Source organism: Taeniopygia guttata, chromosome 34, assembly GCF_048771995.1.
Source record: "Taeniopygia guttata chromosome 34, bTaeGut7.mat, whole genome shotgun sequence".
In the NCBI taxonomy this organism is placed as follows: Eukaryota; Metazoa; Chordata; class Aves; order Passeriformes; family Estrildidae; genus Taeniopygia; species Taeniopygia guttata.
In genome coordinates this window covers 1,020,732-1,032,830 of record NC_133059.1, presented here as the reverse complement: position 1 = coordinate 1,032,830, position 12,099 = coordinate 1,020,732, and the positions used below count along the sequence as shown (strand labels likewise).

At 55.7% G+C, this 12,099-nt stretch overlaps 1 protein-coding gene and 1 long non-coding RNA gene across 2 annotated transcripts in view; one reads left to right on the top strand and one right to left on the bottom strand.

Annotated features, from left to right (window-relative positions):
- Positions 1-12,099, bottom strand: part of LOC121468955 (uncharacterized) — a 2,238,800-nt gene that overhangs the window by 1,679,760 nt on the left and 546,941 nt on the right. The window lies entirely within an intron of this gene.
- On the top strand, positions 5,029-5,853 carry LOC140681349 (uncharacterized). Its single transcript, XR_012052535.1, has 2 exons — positions 5,029-5,131; positions 5,558-5,853. It is a non-coding gene; the product is annotated as an uncharacterized lncRNA (long non-coding RNA).

The following is a 12,099-nucleotide window of genomic DNA, read 5'->3' as shown; positions in this document are numbered from 1 at the left end:
TCCTGGAAAAGTGAAACAGCTTTCCAGAAGTGAAATGAAAATGAAAGACACTATCTAAAATGTTTTCCACTTTATTTCTATGCTCCCCTCTTCCATGTTGCATGACTCCTTCATGATGTGAATTCCAAATGAATCTCACCTCTAAGATGGGTCACTTAGCAAGTTATAAACACTCTAAATAACCATGAGCTACACACAGTTTTCCTTCCCCTGTTTTTACTGGAAAGCAACGCTGGAGACAAAAGTGCAGTGCTTGGGTCAGGTACGAATCCTACACCAAGGGAATGTGCCCCAATAGTGTTTGAACCTCAGCAAGGACAATGCACAGCAGCGACACAGCAGAGGGGATTCCTCTGCCAGTGTGCAGGAGTCAAGACTCTGGATCTGGGCTCAACACTGCAAAGTTCCCGTGTTTGGACAGAGGAAGGGGCTGTCCCCGGGGCGCGCGGGGCTCGGCCGTGGGGCGAGCGGGGAACGGACACGCGGACAAACGGCCTCGGTGCTTCAGTTGCAGAGGCAGCAGCGGCGGCGGCGGCAGCAGCGGCAGCAAAAGCAGTTTTTCTCTTCTTTCTCTTTCTCTTCTTTCTCTCCCGCTGTGGGACACCTTCCTCTCGGCGTCACTTACCCGCTGTCCCTCCCCTCTCCCCGCCTCCTTCTCCCCCATGCCGGGCCGGGCCATGCCCCCGGCCCGCCCCCGGCCCCGGGCGGGGCTGCCCCGTCCCCGTCCCCGCCCGCCCCGCCGCGGTCTCGCCTCCGCCCGGCTCTGGCTGTGCTGGCGGTGGCGCTGCTGGGCGGGCATCAGTGCCTGGGGCTGGGGCATCGCCGCCCTTTGGCTCCGCCTGGCCCGAGCCCGGCCCCGGCCCCGGCGCAGGCTCCGGCCCCGGCCCCGGCCCCGGCCCCGGCTCCTCCCGGGCCCCGCGGAGGACACACGCGGCACGGCCGCTGCCGCCTCCGCCGCGGCTTCCCCGGCCCGAGCTCCGCCGCTCAGCAGCGCAGCCGCCGGCCCCGAGCCTCCCGTGTCCCGTTCCCGAGACCGAAGGCCTGGGGATGGCCGGCCCGGGGCGGTTGAGGGGCGCTCGGGGGCCGCTCCTGGCCCCGGGCCGAGCGCTGACAGCCGCGTCCCGCCCGCAGGGAAGGCGCAGGAGGCGCTGCAGCAGCGCTACCGAGTGGGTTCGCTGCTGGGGCGCGGCGGCTTCGGCAGCGTCTTCGCAGCCACGCGGCTCTCGGACGGTGCCCCGGTGAGCGGCGGGCGCAGGAGGAGGAGGAGGAGGAGGAGGAAGAGGAGGAAGAGAAGGAGGAAGAGAAGGAGGAGGAGGAGGAGGAGGCGGAGGAGGAGGAAGAGAAGGAGGAGGAGGAAGGAGGAGGCGGAAGGAGGAGGAGGAAGCAGGAGGATGGGGCTCGTCAGGGCGGGCGGCGAGCTGAACCCGGTGGTGCCTTTGGTTTGCAGGTGGCCATCAAAAGGGTGCCACGGAACCGTGTCCGGCACTGGGACGAGCTGGTGAGTGAGCGGGGCCAGCGGGAACAGCCGGGCCGTGCCGGGCGGGGATGAGGCGAGGCCCGGCATGGGGGAAGCCACCAGGACCCCTCGATGGGGAGCGGGCGTGGGGCCAGCGCAGGGCGCAGAGCATCCCGGGCTGGCTGAGGGGTTCCCCAGCCCTGGCAGGACATCAGTCCCACTGGTGGCACCGTGGTCCTCCCGCAGCCCGACGGCACCAGAGCACCCCTGGAGATCGTGCTGCTGGACAAGGTGTCCACTGGCTTCCCTGGTGTGGTCCAGCTGCTGGAGTGGCTTGAGCTCCCCAACAACATCGTGATGGTGCTGGAGCGGCCGGAGCGGTCTCAGGACCTCCTGCATTTCATTCGGGCACGGAGGTTCCTGTCTGAAGAGGTGGCACGGCAGCTGTTCCGCCAGGTGCTGGAGGCCGTGCGGCACTGCACCAGCCGTGGGGTCCTGCACTGCGACATCAAACCAGAGAACATCCTGGTTGACCTGGCCACTGGCCAGGCAAAATTGATCGACTTTGGCTGTGGCACCTACCTGCAAGACACAGCCTACACTCACTTTGCAGGTGAGCCTGGGCAGGGGTGTGCTCCCGGTCCCGCCACCTCATGGCCCAACATCTCACAGGCCAAGCTGGGTGTGGCAGCGAGGATTCTCCCTTTTGCTGCCAGTCAGGGTACTGAGTCTTCAGCTGAGTTGCTTTTGAGCGGGGCTGGGTGGGGAGGCATCTTCCAGCTCCACTGGCAGCCTTTGCCCACCACTCTGCCTGGGGCTGGGGTTGGAGCAGCAGCAGCCAGCCCGACAAAAGCACCCGTGGGTGGGGGTAGCATAGGAGGGAGCCAGAACTAGTGCACCAGCCAGTTTGGTGTGCAGGTGAGAGGAAGGGCTTGGGCTGCTCCACTCACCTTGTTTGCCTTGGCTTCATAATATTTTTAGGGCACTGCAGGCAGGGAGGATAAGGAGATGATTTTTCCCCCAGCCCTGAGTGGGTTTTTGCTTTGCATGTCACGGTCAGGCCTTGGCGGGGCTTCTGCTGCCCTCTTCCAACACCAGTGGCTTCTTGTCCAGCCCTGAGTTTGTACACATGTCCCAGCTGCTGATGAGAGTGCAGCAGTCGCCCCGTGTGCCACTGGGGCGGCCTCTGCACGCCCAGGGATGCTGGGGCCAGGCTCTGGAAGCAGCAGCATCCCCCTGATGAACTCCATCTGTATTCCATAGAAACACTGTCATACAGCCCCCCAGAATGGACCCACTTGGGCTGGTACCATGGCGAGGCAGCAACGATCTGGTCCCTGGGCATCCTGCTGCACCAGATGGTCTGCGGTCAGCACCCTTTCAGGAGGGGCCGGAAGATCAGCTGGGACCATCAGCTCTCGCTGCCACAGCGGCTCTCTCCAGGTGGATCCTCATCTCTGGCCACGGGGGAATACCAGTGCTGGGAGACAGCAGCAGCTTGTGAGCATCTCGCTCTGGCAGCCGCTGAGGAGGTGCCACATGTCCTGCTCTCCTCCACAACAGGGAATTGATGGGAAAGTTTAGGCACAGCTCTGAGCACAAAAGCAGCATGGCCTGGGCATGGGAAGAGTGGGGCAAAGCAGACAGGAGCCTTCTCTAGCTGACCGGTGGTTTCTGGTTTCTCTGCCCAGAGTGCCAAGATCTTATCAGGTGGTGTTTATCCATGCACTTCTTGGACAGACCTTCATTAGAAGACCTGTTCTATGATCCTTGGATACAGGATATTCACCTGCCATAGAAAAAGGGAGAGAGCCACATGCACACTTTGCTCGAGGGCCCTGGTAAGTTACAGGTCCACACATGCCCTGGCAATCAGAAGCAAGGAAACCCAGACTTTTTTCCCTGCCTGTATCAATGCACTGGGATTGTTGGGTGGGAACACGCAGCCCTTGTGCTGGAGCTGAGCTGCTCTGCCCAGCACTGGTGGCTGCCATCCGAGCTGGTTTTGCTTGTCCTGGTTCCCTGACAGCTGGGGCCCTGGGCAGAACCCTGACAGCCTGGTCTGACCCCCAGGGAAGGAGAAGGAGCCCTTGGAGAAGCTGTACCAGGTGGGGCTGCTGTTGCTGCTGGAGACAGCGACGACAACATCAAGGATGACAACCTCTTCCTCAACCTGGCCACTGGCAGCTGAAGATGATGGACTTGTGGCACCGTCTTCAAAGCCAGGCTCCACAGCGAATTCGCAGATGAGTCCACAGCCGGGGAAATGCTCCCAGATTTGGGCATTGCTCAGACTGGCTGGGAACAAAAGTTTCTCCCTTTGCTGGGGCAGATGCAACTTCAGTCGGCTGCCCAGCTGCTTTTTGGCAGGGCTGGGGGCATGGGCTGGGGTGGATACAAGATGGGAGTTGGCTCCTGGCCTGCCAACAGCCCCCAGCACCCAGCATGGCCTGGGCTGGGGCTGGGGCTGGGGCTGGGGCAGCCAGCCTGACACAAACAAACCCCCATGGTGGGAGCAGAGGTGGGACTGCAGAGCCTGTGCAGGGGCTGCTTTGCTTTGCGGGCAAGGAAGGGCTTGGGCTGCTCCACTGCCCTTGTTTGCTTTGGGATCACCGTTATTTTGGGGGGCAGTGCAGGAGGGAAGAGAGAAAGTGTGGCCTTCTCTCCCCCATGGGTGGGATTTTCCCTAGCATGTAGGGGTTGGGCCTTCCTCAGACCTCTGACAGAGATAAGAGTTTTTTTCTTGTTTCCCCTTGTCTCTAATCTCTTTTCAACAGTTTGTTGTTTGTTTTTCTAGAGGAAGCGTTCTATGTAAGGTCCAGTCGGGATTGGGAAGTGCCTGGGAGCAGCTGCAGCGTGGATGGGCCGTGCCCTTGGAGAAGGCTGAGGACATCGTTTGGGACCAGCTTTTCTCCCAGCGGAGGATGGCGTGAGGTGAGTCCCCGTCTGCTTGGCATGGTGGGATCAGAGCTTTTGGGAGACAGCAACAAGCACAAGGAGGCTCCTGCTCTGGGCAGCTGCTGAGGGCTGGATGTGCCGTGGCTGGCTGCAGGCTGGGAATGTCCTGCCCTCCTGCTCTGCTCCCAAAGGCAGCAGTGATGGGCAGCTCTGGGCACAGCTCTGGGCACGGCCAGCATGGCCTGGGCTCTGTGGGCAGCTGGGACAAGGGGACAGCAGCCTTCAGCTGACGGGCAGTTTCTGGTTTCTCTCCTTGCAGCCGGGCTCTGCGGGTGCTGAGGCTGCTCTGGGCTCTGCCAGGGCTCTGCTGGGCTCTGCCCCGGGCACAGCTGGGCTGGCTCTGCCCTCACATTGCTCTGACAGCTTTGCATCAGACGAGCCCGTTGGAGCACAGTGCCTGAGCTTTCTGCTTTGGCAGGTGAGTGAGACTCCCCTGCAGGCCAGGAGATTGCAGCTGGGGACACACATCCAATTGGCAAGGACCCAAACTCCCCATAGTCCCAGCTGAACCCCTGGATCTCCGCAGGAACGCCTGGATCTCCACTATTCATTCTTCATTTCTTTTTGGCTGGAATTGTGCAGTTGCACTTTCTCCCTCCTCTAGAAGTGCCATGAGTGGGCCAAAGCTGGCAAGTGAGCCGTGTTCCTGAGGCAGTGCAGTCTGGAGCTGATGGATGGAGAATTGCCCTTCCCACTTCCAAAGCAGAGCAAAAAGCCGTAAGTGGGATTTTTCATCCGTAAGAAACCCCTGACAATTTCAGAGGGAATGTGCAGCTCATTCCCAGAGTGAGAAGGAAGGTCATCTTCTAAAGGATTTGGGGTTTGACAGAGTTGAGATTCCCAGTCCTGCCTGGAGCTGGAAGGGCCCCAATCAATTTCCTATTGCTTCGACCACAATTTAAAATAAGAATGTTGGAAACAAATCCCAAAAACTGTAAAAAAGGCTGTTGAGGTCATTAAGATGGATCCATGCCATCAGCACATTTAGAATGTAAATAAGTGAGTTCTCTTTTTAAAAAGATCATTTATCTCTTAATGCAAAGTTACAGAAGTTGTTTCTCTAACACTTGGATTTTATTTGTATCTTTTACAATTCATCTAATTGTATTTTTTTTCTTTTTCCTTTTTTTTTTCTTTAAGCAGAGGTCCTGGCCCTCTTCCAGCCAAAAGGGAAAGGGCCCCACCAAGCCTTGTTACCCACAGACAACATGGTAAAGCTGAACACTAAAGGACCTTAGGGGCATTATTCTGGAATTAAAAAGTTGCCAGCTCCATGGACAACAGAATTATTGTTCCTAACCTGAATGACATTGAGCAAAAAGAATGAAGAACGGTGTCACTAAAGTACTACTGACGTTTGCCAAAACACCTCCAGAGTTTCACCAAGGGATCAGTCATCAAAATGTTTTGGAAATTTAAAGACCAAGGTAGCCAAAGCACACAGTGTCACTAATTGCTGGGTATGTTCTCAGCTGAAGCTGGGAGGAATGGGGTTCCCTTGGAGGGCCCACCCTGTGGGGTGGCCAGAACTCTGTCAATGGCCTCTGCCTCGTAACGGAGTCAATGAAGGGACAGTTAGAGAAACCTGTGCTGTGGGACACGGGAATACAACGATCAGTGTGACAGGATTCACTCAGATTTCCCCTCAGGAGAAACCAAACCCTGTTACAGTTATAGAGGCTACAGTGTCAGAAGATTTCTGTGCTTTACCATCACTCCCAATGTCAGTAGAACTTGGGGTGCTGCAGCTGGTCAGTGTCAGTGTCACACCGCTCCCAGCTGCAGGGCCCCCATTTAGGGTCCTTCAGCAACGACCACACGGAAGACTTAGGGCCCAGAGAACATTTTCCACCCAAAGAGTGCCTTGGGTTTCAGAAAGCAAAGGATTCTGGTTCACCCTGTGCCCCATGTGCGCTGCCCCATCCCGTGGAGTTGACATGAATGAGCTGAATGGATTATTAGAAGAGGTAGTAAATGATACTGTTGAAATGCCCATTAGCACAATCTATGAGCTCCAACAAACACAAATGGGGACTCCAGAGAACCGCATGGCCTTGGATTATCTGCTTGCTGGCCACGGAGGAACCTGGGCTATCAGGGCACGGGGATGTTGCACTGCTAGCAGTGATGGGTTTGAAGGCCAACAGTCAGGAATCACCTTGACAGAAAGAGCAGTAGAAGAGTGGCAGAAAGAAGAAAATTCTTCTTGGTGGGATTGGCTTCATGGCTGCCAAATTAGAGGCTGCTGTGAAATGCATTGGTGGCAGGGCCTGTCATCATTGCACTGTGTGCACTTGGTGAGTTGCTGTGACACTTTGTGCTGGGAAGTGGAGTATTGAGACCTTTCTTAAAAGAGACAGTCTCAAGAAAAGAGAGGCATTTGATAAATAACAGAGAATAGCAACTATTTAGGCATGTTTTAAAAGGAACGTGAATAGCTCTGAGTAATGAAGTTAAACTGCACTTAATTGTAGAACAAGAGGAGATGCCTTTATGCCTAATACCTAAATCTAAGCTGTGTTACTGAAAGAATTGTTACAAAGGTTGTAGTTGATTGTAGGTCTCAGGACCGATCAAAGTACCAAGGCCTGAACAGGTTGTGATCAAGGCCTGAACAGGCCCTGAGGCAAAGCTCACCTCTAGATGAACCTTCCAAGCAAATGTTGTATTTGTATCCACTCATTAAGGAAGCATGATTAACAACAGGATCAATGCATGTGTTCCTTGATAAAACACGGATTTATCTTTCTGTATTTAGAAACAGACAAGGCCCCATCTGGCCTTGTTTGGGGGTGAAGGATCAAAGTCAACTCCCTTGGTTCCTCCTTCAGCCCTGGCCAGGCTTTGGGAGAAAGCAGTCAGGAGAATGAAAGCAGATGTTCTCGCAGTGGCAGTGATGCCAGCTTGTTTGTTTAACAGTGTAAAAGCTGGGTCCTCTCACAGCTTTGGGGCTGGAGCCTCATTGCTTGCAGAGGTGGAGGCACCTGCAGGAATTCCCAGTGTCTGGGAGTGGCTCTCCAGTCCTTGGCTTCCCCCAGCTGATGTGTGGCTGTGGATGATGGTAAAGCCTGAGGCTAACTGGTGATGGATCTTTCCTTAATCACTCCAGGCAATCTCTGGTAGCAATGACTGGATGCATTGCTGAGCTTCTTTTGTAATGCTTTGCTAATGATGATGTGCTTTGCTGAGCTTATCCTTTTGTGATTCTTTGCAGCTGTGCATGATATAAATGACACAATTCCTTCAGTTGGTGTCTGTGTCTTTGGTGCTGACCCTGCCCACTGGTGAGACAGGGCCCCCTCCAGCTTAGAGTGTTACCTAGGAAGAGAAAAGCCATCACTCCAAATGTCCCCCCTTCCTCCTTGTTCCCCCCCCTTTATACCCTGAGCGTGATGCCTGCCCTATGGTCTGGGGTATCCCCGGGGTCAGTGGGGGTCACCTGTCCTGGCTGTGTCCCCTCCCAAGCTGCCCCGCAGCCCCAGCCCCTCTCCAGCGTGGCCAGAGGAGGGGCAGGCCAGGCTTTGGCTCAGTGGGAGCTCAGCAAGAACAAAAGCATCTCTGTGTGCCCAGCCCTGTGCTCAGCACCCGGCCCAGCAGCAGCGTCTCAGTGAATGCTTGTGAATGGAGTCCTCCCTCCTTTGTCCAGGTGGTTTCAACATTGTGTTGCAATCCCTGTCCCTGGCTTGTGTGTTTTTAAAAACTTCTTAGAAGAGTATCTTAACAGTACATAACGATAAAATACATGACAATTTTATTTGCACGAATTGTCATATCCATATAGCAGCATCTTTTAATAATTTTGACTATGTTTAAATAAGATCACCAAGAGAGACTATAGCTCTGCACAGACATGTGCAGGCATGCCTAGGAATTTGGCTTGCCTGCAGTTTATCTGTCCCAGTTAAAGGCAGATGCAGCCTTTTGCTTCCATGGACATTGATGAGCTACAACAGTACAATACTACTGCCTAAAATATGGACACTGGAAACCACAGACAACATTACAAATGATCACCTGCCTCATGGACAGTTCATAGAAGGACTTGATTTGTTTACAAATTATTTCTCATGTTTACAAACAGTTTTTCTGTTTACAGACTGTTTTCTGGGAGTTCGGTTTTTCTCCAAGGGATCAAGTGCTTAAAAGTTGTTTTTTAAAATTGGGTTTTTCTCTGAGGGTTAAATGGGCTCAGGGTTAAATAGCTTTCTGCTTTTAGAGATAAGTTCAATTTGTAACCGAGAAGCATTATGCCTGTGGCCTGAGTTCTCCCCTAACAGTTCCTGGAGGGGAATGCTGCAGCTCCAGTGTAAATTAGATGCACGCTGTCCTCTGTCACCATGTTTGCAAAGGGCCCTTGCAGATGGGTGACAGAGAACAATACATAGAATTTTAGAAAGAAAGGTGAGATGTTATCATGATTGACAGGGCTCTTGACCAATCAAATATCTCCCAAAACTGCAGGCACCTCACGGGCCAGAACCTGAAAGGGCGTGGAGCTCAAACCAATGAGAGCTTCCAGGCCTGGTCTTTCAAATGCCCTGTGTAAGGGGGGGCTTGGGAAATAAAATCTCTCTGTTGCCCCATGAACTCGGGAGGAGCAGTCTTTGTCTCCTGTGCCCTCGCTGCCCCACCAGACCAAAGAGATGTTCACCAGGGCCCTCCCTGTTTGTGGCCATCCATTGCCGAGCTGAGCAGGCAGCCAGTTGTGTTTGCACGTGAGCTGCCACAGGAAGACACACAGCAGCTGGAGATTTGAATAGCAGGGCTTGGGCCAATTCTTTTTCTTTTCGAATGCAAGAAAGATGCAAAAGCACAAGGAAACATGACAGTGTTTCGGTGGATTCTCTTTGTCCTGTGAAGTTGAGTAGCTGTTGGTGTTTCTGTGCTGCTGCTAATCCCTTCCATGAAAGAATCATTCCGGGAAGGAGCAACAACATCTGACACGCACCAAGAGTTGCCACCAGTTGCTCCAGGTGCTGCTACCAACAGCCCCTGTAGGACGGAGCACAGCCCCCAGTGCACACCAAAAGCCAGGGAATCTCAGGAAAACGGGAAACTGGACAAGACAAACGCAGATCTGAACCAATGTGGTTAATCAAATGTTCCGTTTATTCGAGATAAGATGGTAGTTTAGATAAGCTTCTACATAGTTAACAGAAACAAAGGCACTCTGATTGGTAGGCTAACATTGTTTACCTTTTCCTTAAAGTGGCTTGAGCCTTACACTATAAACGTATACTAATTCACACCCAGACAGCCCAGTTGTCCCTGTCACACCTTAATACTATTTCTCTCTGTGCCACAAGCTCTGAATTTCTAACTGCGTCAGAGGCTTGAAGGCCTCACAAGGCCCAAATCTGAGGCCTAGACTGGAGTAGCTCAAATCTCATACCTCATGTCCTCTTTCTCTGAAAAATGCTGCAACACACACCAGCTTTGGCTGCCCTCTGGCAGAGAAGCCCTTTTGGGGCACAGGTTTCTGGGGCAGCAGACGGGCACCGGTGCTGCCAGGGCTCGGGGGAACTCTGCTTCGGCGGGGACTGTGCCTCAGCGGCTGATGTCAGCGCTCCCCGGGCCCCAGGCTCAGAGCAGCATTCCTGCCCTGGCCCACACGTTCCTGGTCTGTGTCACACGGCCGTGCTTAGGATGGCCACCACGTGGGACGTGTCCCGAGGAGGCCGTGCCAGCTTCTGTGCAGGGCCCCGTGCCCTTCCCGCCGCGGCTGCGTCGGCAGCCCTGGGGGCTCCTGCTGCTCTGAGCCCGCAGAGCAGGGCAGCGTTTGCTGATGGTCTGAGCTGTTCCTAAAGATCCTGTTGGGCTGTCTGACACACCTGGGGCAAGGCATTCCTTCCAACCTGGGCCACTCTGGGGGGCTGGGGGTGGCCCCAGGGCAGTGGCAGTGCGTGCAAGGGCCCTTTGTGACACGGTGCAGCATGGTCACCGTGGAATGGAACGGGACAGGGTATCCAAGGGCCCTTTGTGACACGGTGCAGCATGGTCACCGTGGAATGGAACGGGACAGGGTATCCAAGGGCCCTTTGTGACATGCTGTGGCAAAGGTGTTGGCAGTGACAAGGCCACTCCACAGTGCTCTGTGCACGCGACAGGACAGGACGGAGAGAGCGGTGCTGTGAGGAGCCCTCGCACAGCCACTTGTTCCTTTCTGACCCGGAGCTTTCCCGAGGTATTACTCCTGCAGGTGACCTCGTGGCCAGACCAGAGCACTTGGTGACCTCTGGCTTTCCCAAGGCATCTCTTGTCCTTGAGGGCAGACCGTGGCATTTGCTTTGCACTGTCCTTGACAGGAGTCTCCTGTCCTTGTGGCTGGAGCCCCCAAGACCAGAGTGCAGGATTTGCTGTTCTGTAGCCTTGCCCAGACTTCACTCTTGCAGGTGCCCTCAAGGCACGACTGCAGCACTTGCTGACTCAGACCTTTTCCTTTTCACCTTCTGCAAGTAGCCATAAATCCAGGCAGTGATGTAGGGCACAGACCTTCGAGCGTGCCCAAGCTGGCCTTGGGGAAGGAGGAGAAAGAAGGCCCTGGAGCTGCCCCAGCACAGCAGCCTGAAGAGGTGGAGCAGTTCCAGACACCACAGAAGGGTGAGTGGCAGAGCTGGGCCACAGGGCTGGTGCCTGCAGCCAGCTTGGCCCCATCCCATCCCATCCCATCCCATCCCATCCCATCCCATCCCATCCCATCCCATCCCATCCCATCCCATCCCATCCCATCCCATCCCATCCCATCCCATCCCATCCCATCCCATCCCATCCCATCCCATCCCCTGGGGCCATGCCCATGGACAGGATGGAATAGGGGCCGGGCACACACCCCACAGCCGTGCTCCATGCCCTGGGGCGGCGCGGGGCTGTCCCTGCCTGGGCAGCGCAGGGCTGGGCTGTGTTCTCCGGCCTCTCCCGCAGCCCCTCAGCTCGGGCTGCGCTCGCTCTTTGCCAGGTGCAGCCGTGCAGCGCACACGAGAGCAGGAACGCACCCGTGGCCGCTTCCGCAGAACAGCGCAGGTACCTGCAGCCATCCCCACCTGGGCTGGGCCTGCTGGCACTGCTCAGCCCAGCACTGTGCTCGGAGCACTCCATGCAACATCCCGGGCTTCTTGCCCTTCTGCTACAGATGGTTTGCAAATTCATGAAGAGGATTCGGGAGGAAGAGAGCAGCGTCGTGGGCACTGTGGTCAGAGCCCAAGACCAGTGCTGCCCTGCTGGATATGCTTGTGCAGGAGGGTCCTTCCAGCCCAAAGCAAGTGAGCAGCCTGTGGCCTGGCTTTTCTCCTCCCAGCAATTGCTTGGCCTCCCAAGCCACGCCTGCTGCTCCCTGGAAGCCTTTGAGGCCATGGCAGTGTGGTGGCAAGGGAAGCACTTCTCTGGGGCAGCTGGGCACATTCCTTCCTCTGGCAGCTTTCCAAGTCTCCCCTGCCTTCTCCAGCTGCCTGCCATGGTGAGGTACATCCTCGTGGCCAATGAGTTTCCTGAGTACAATCTGTACAGGCCCCTTCTGGATCTGACAGAGGCACAGCCCTGTGACGTGGTGATGGCTCTCCTGCGTGTGGCCCCATTGTGTGACAGGTACGGGGCCCACGTGTCCACAAGGCTCAGCAGCCCTTCAGCCTGTACAGCCTGTCCCAGGTGTCTGACAAACAGAGAATTCCAGGGCCCTCTGGCTGCTCCCT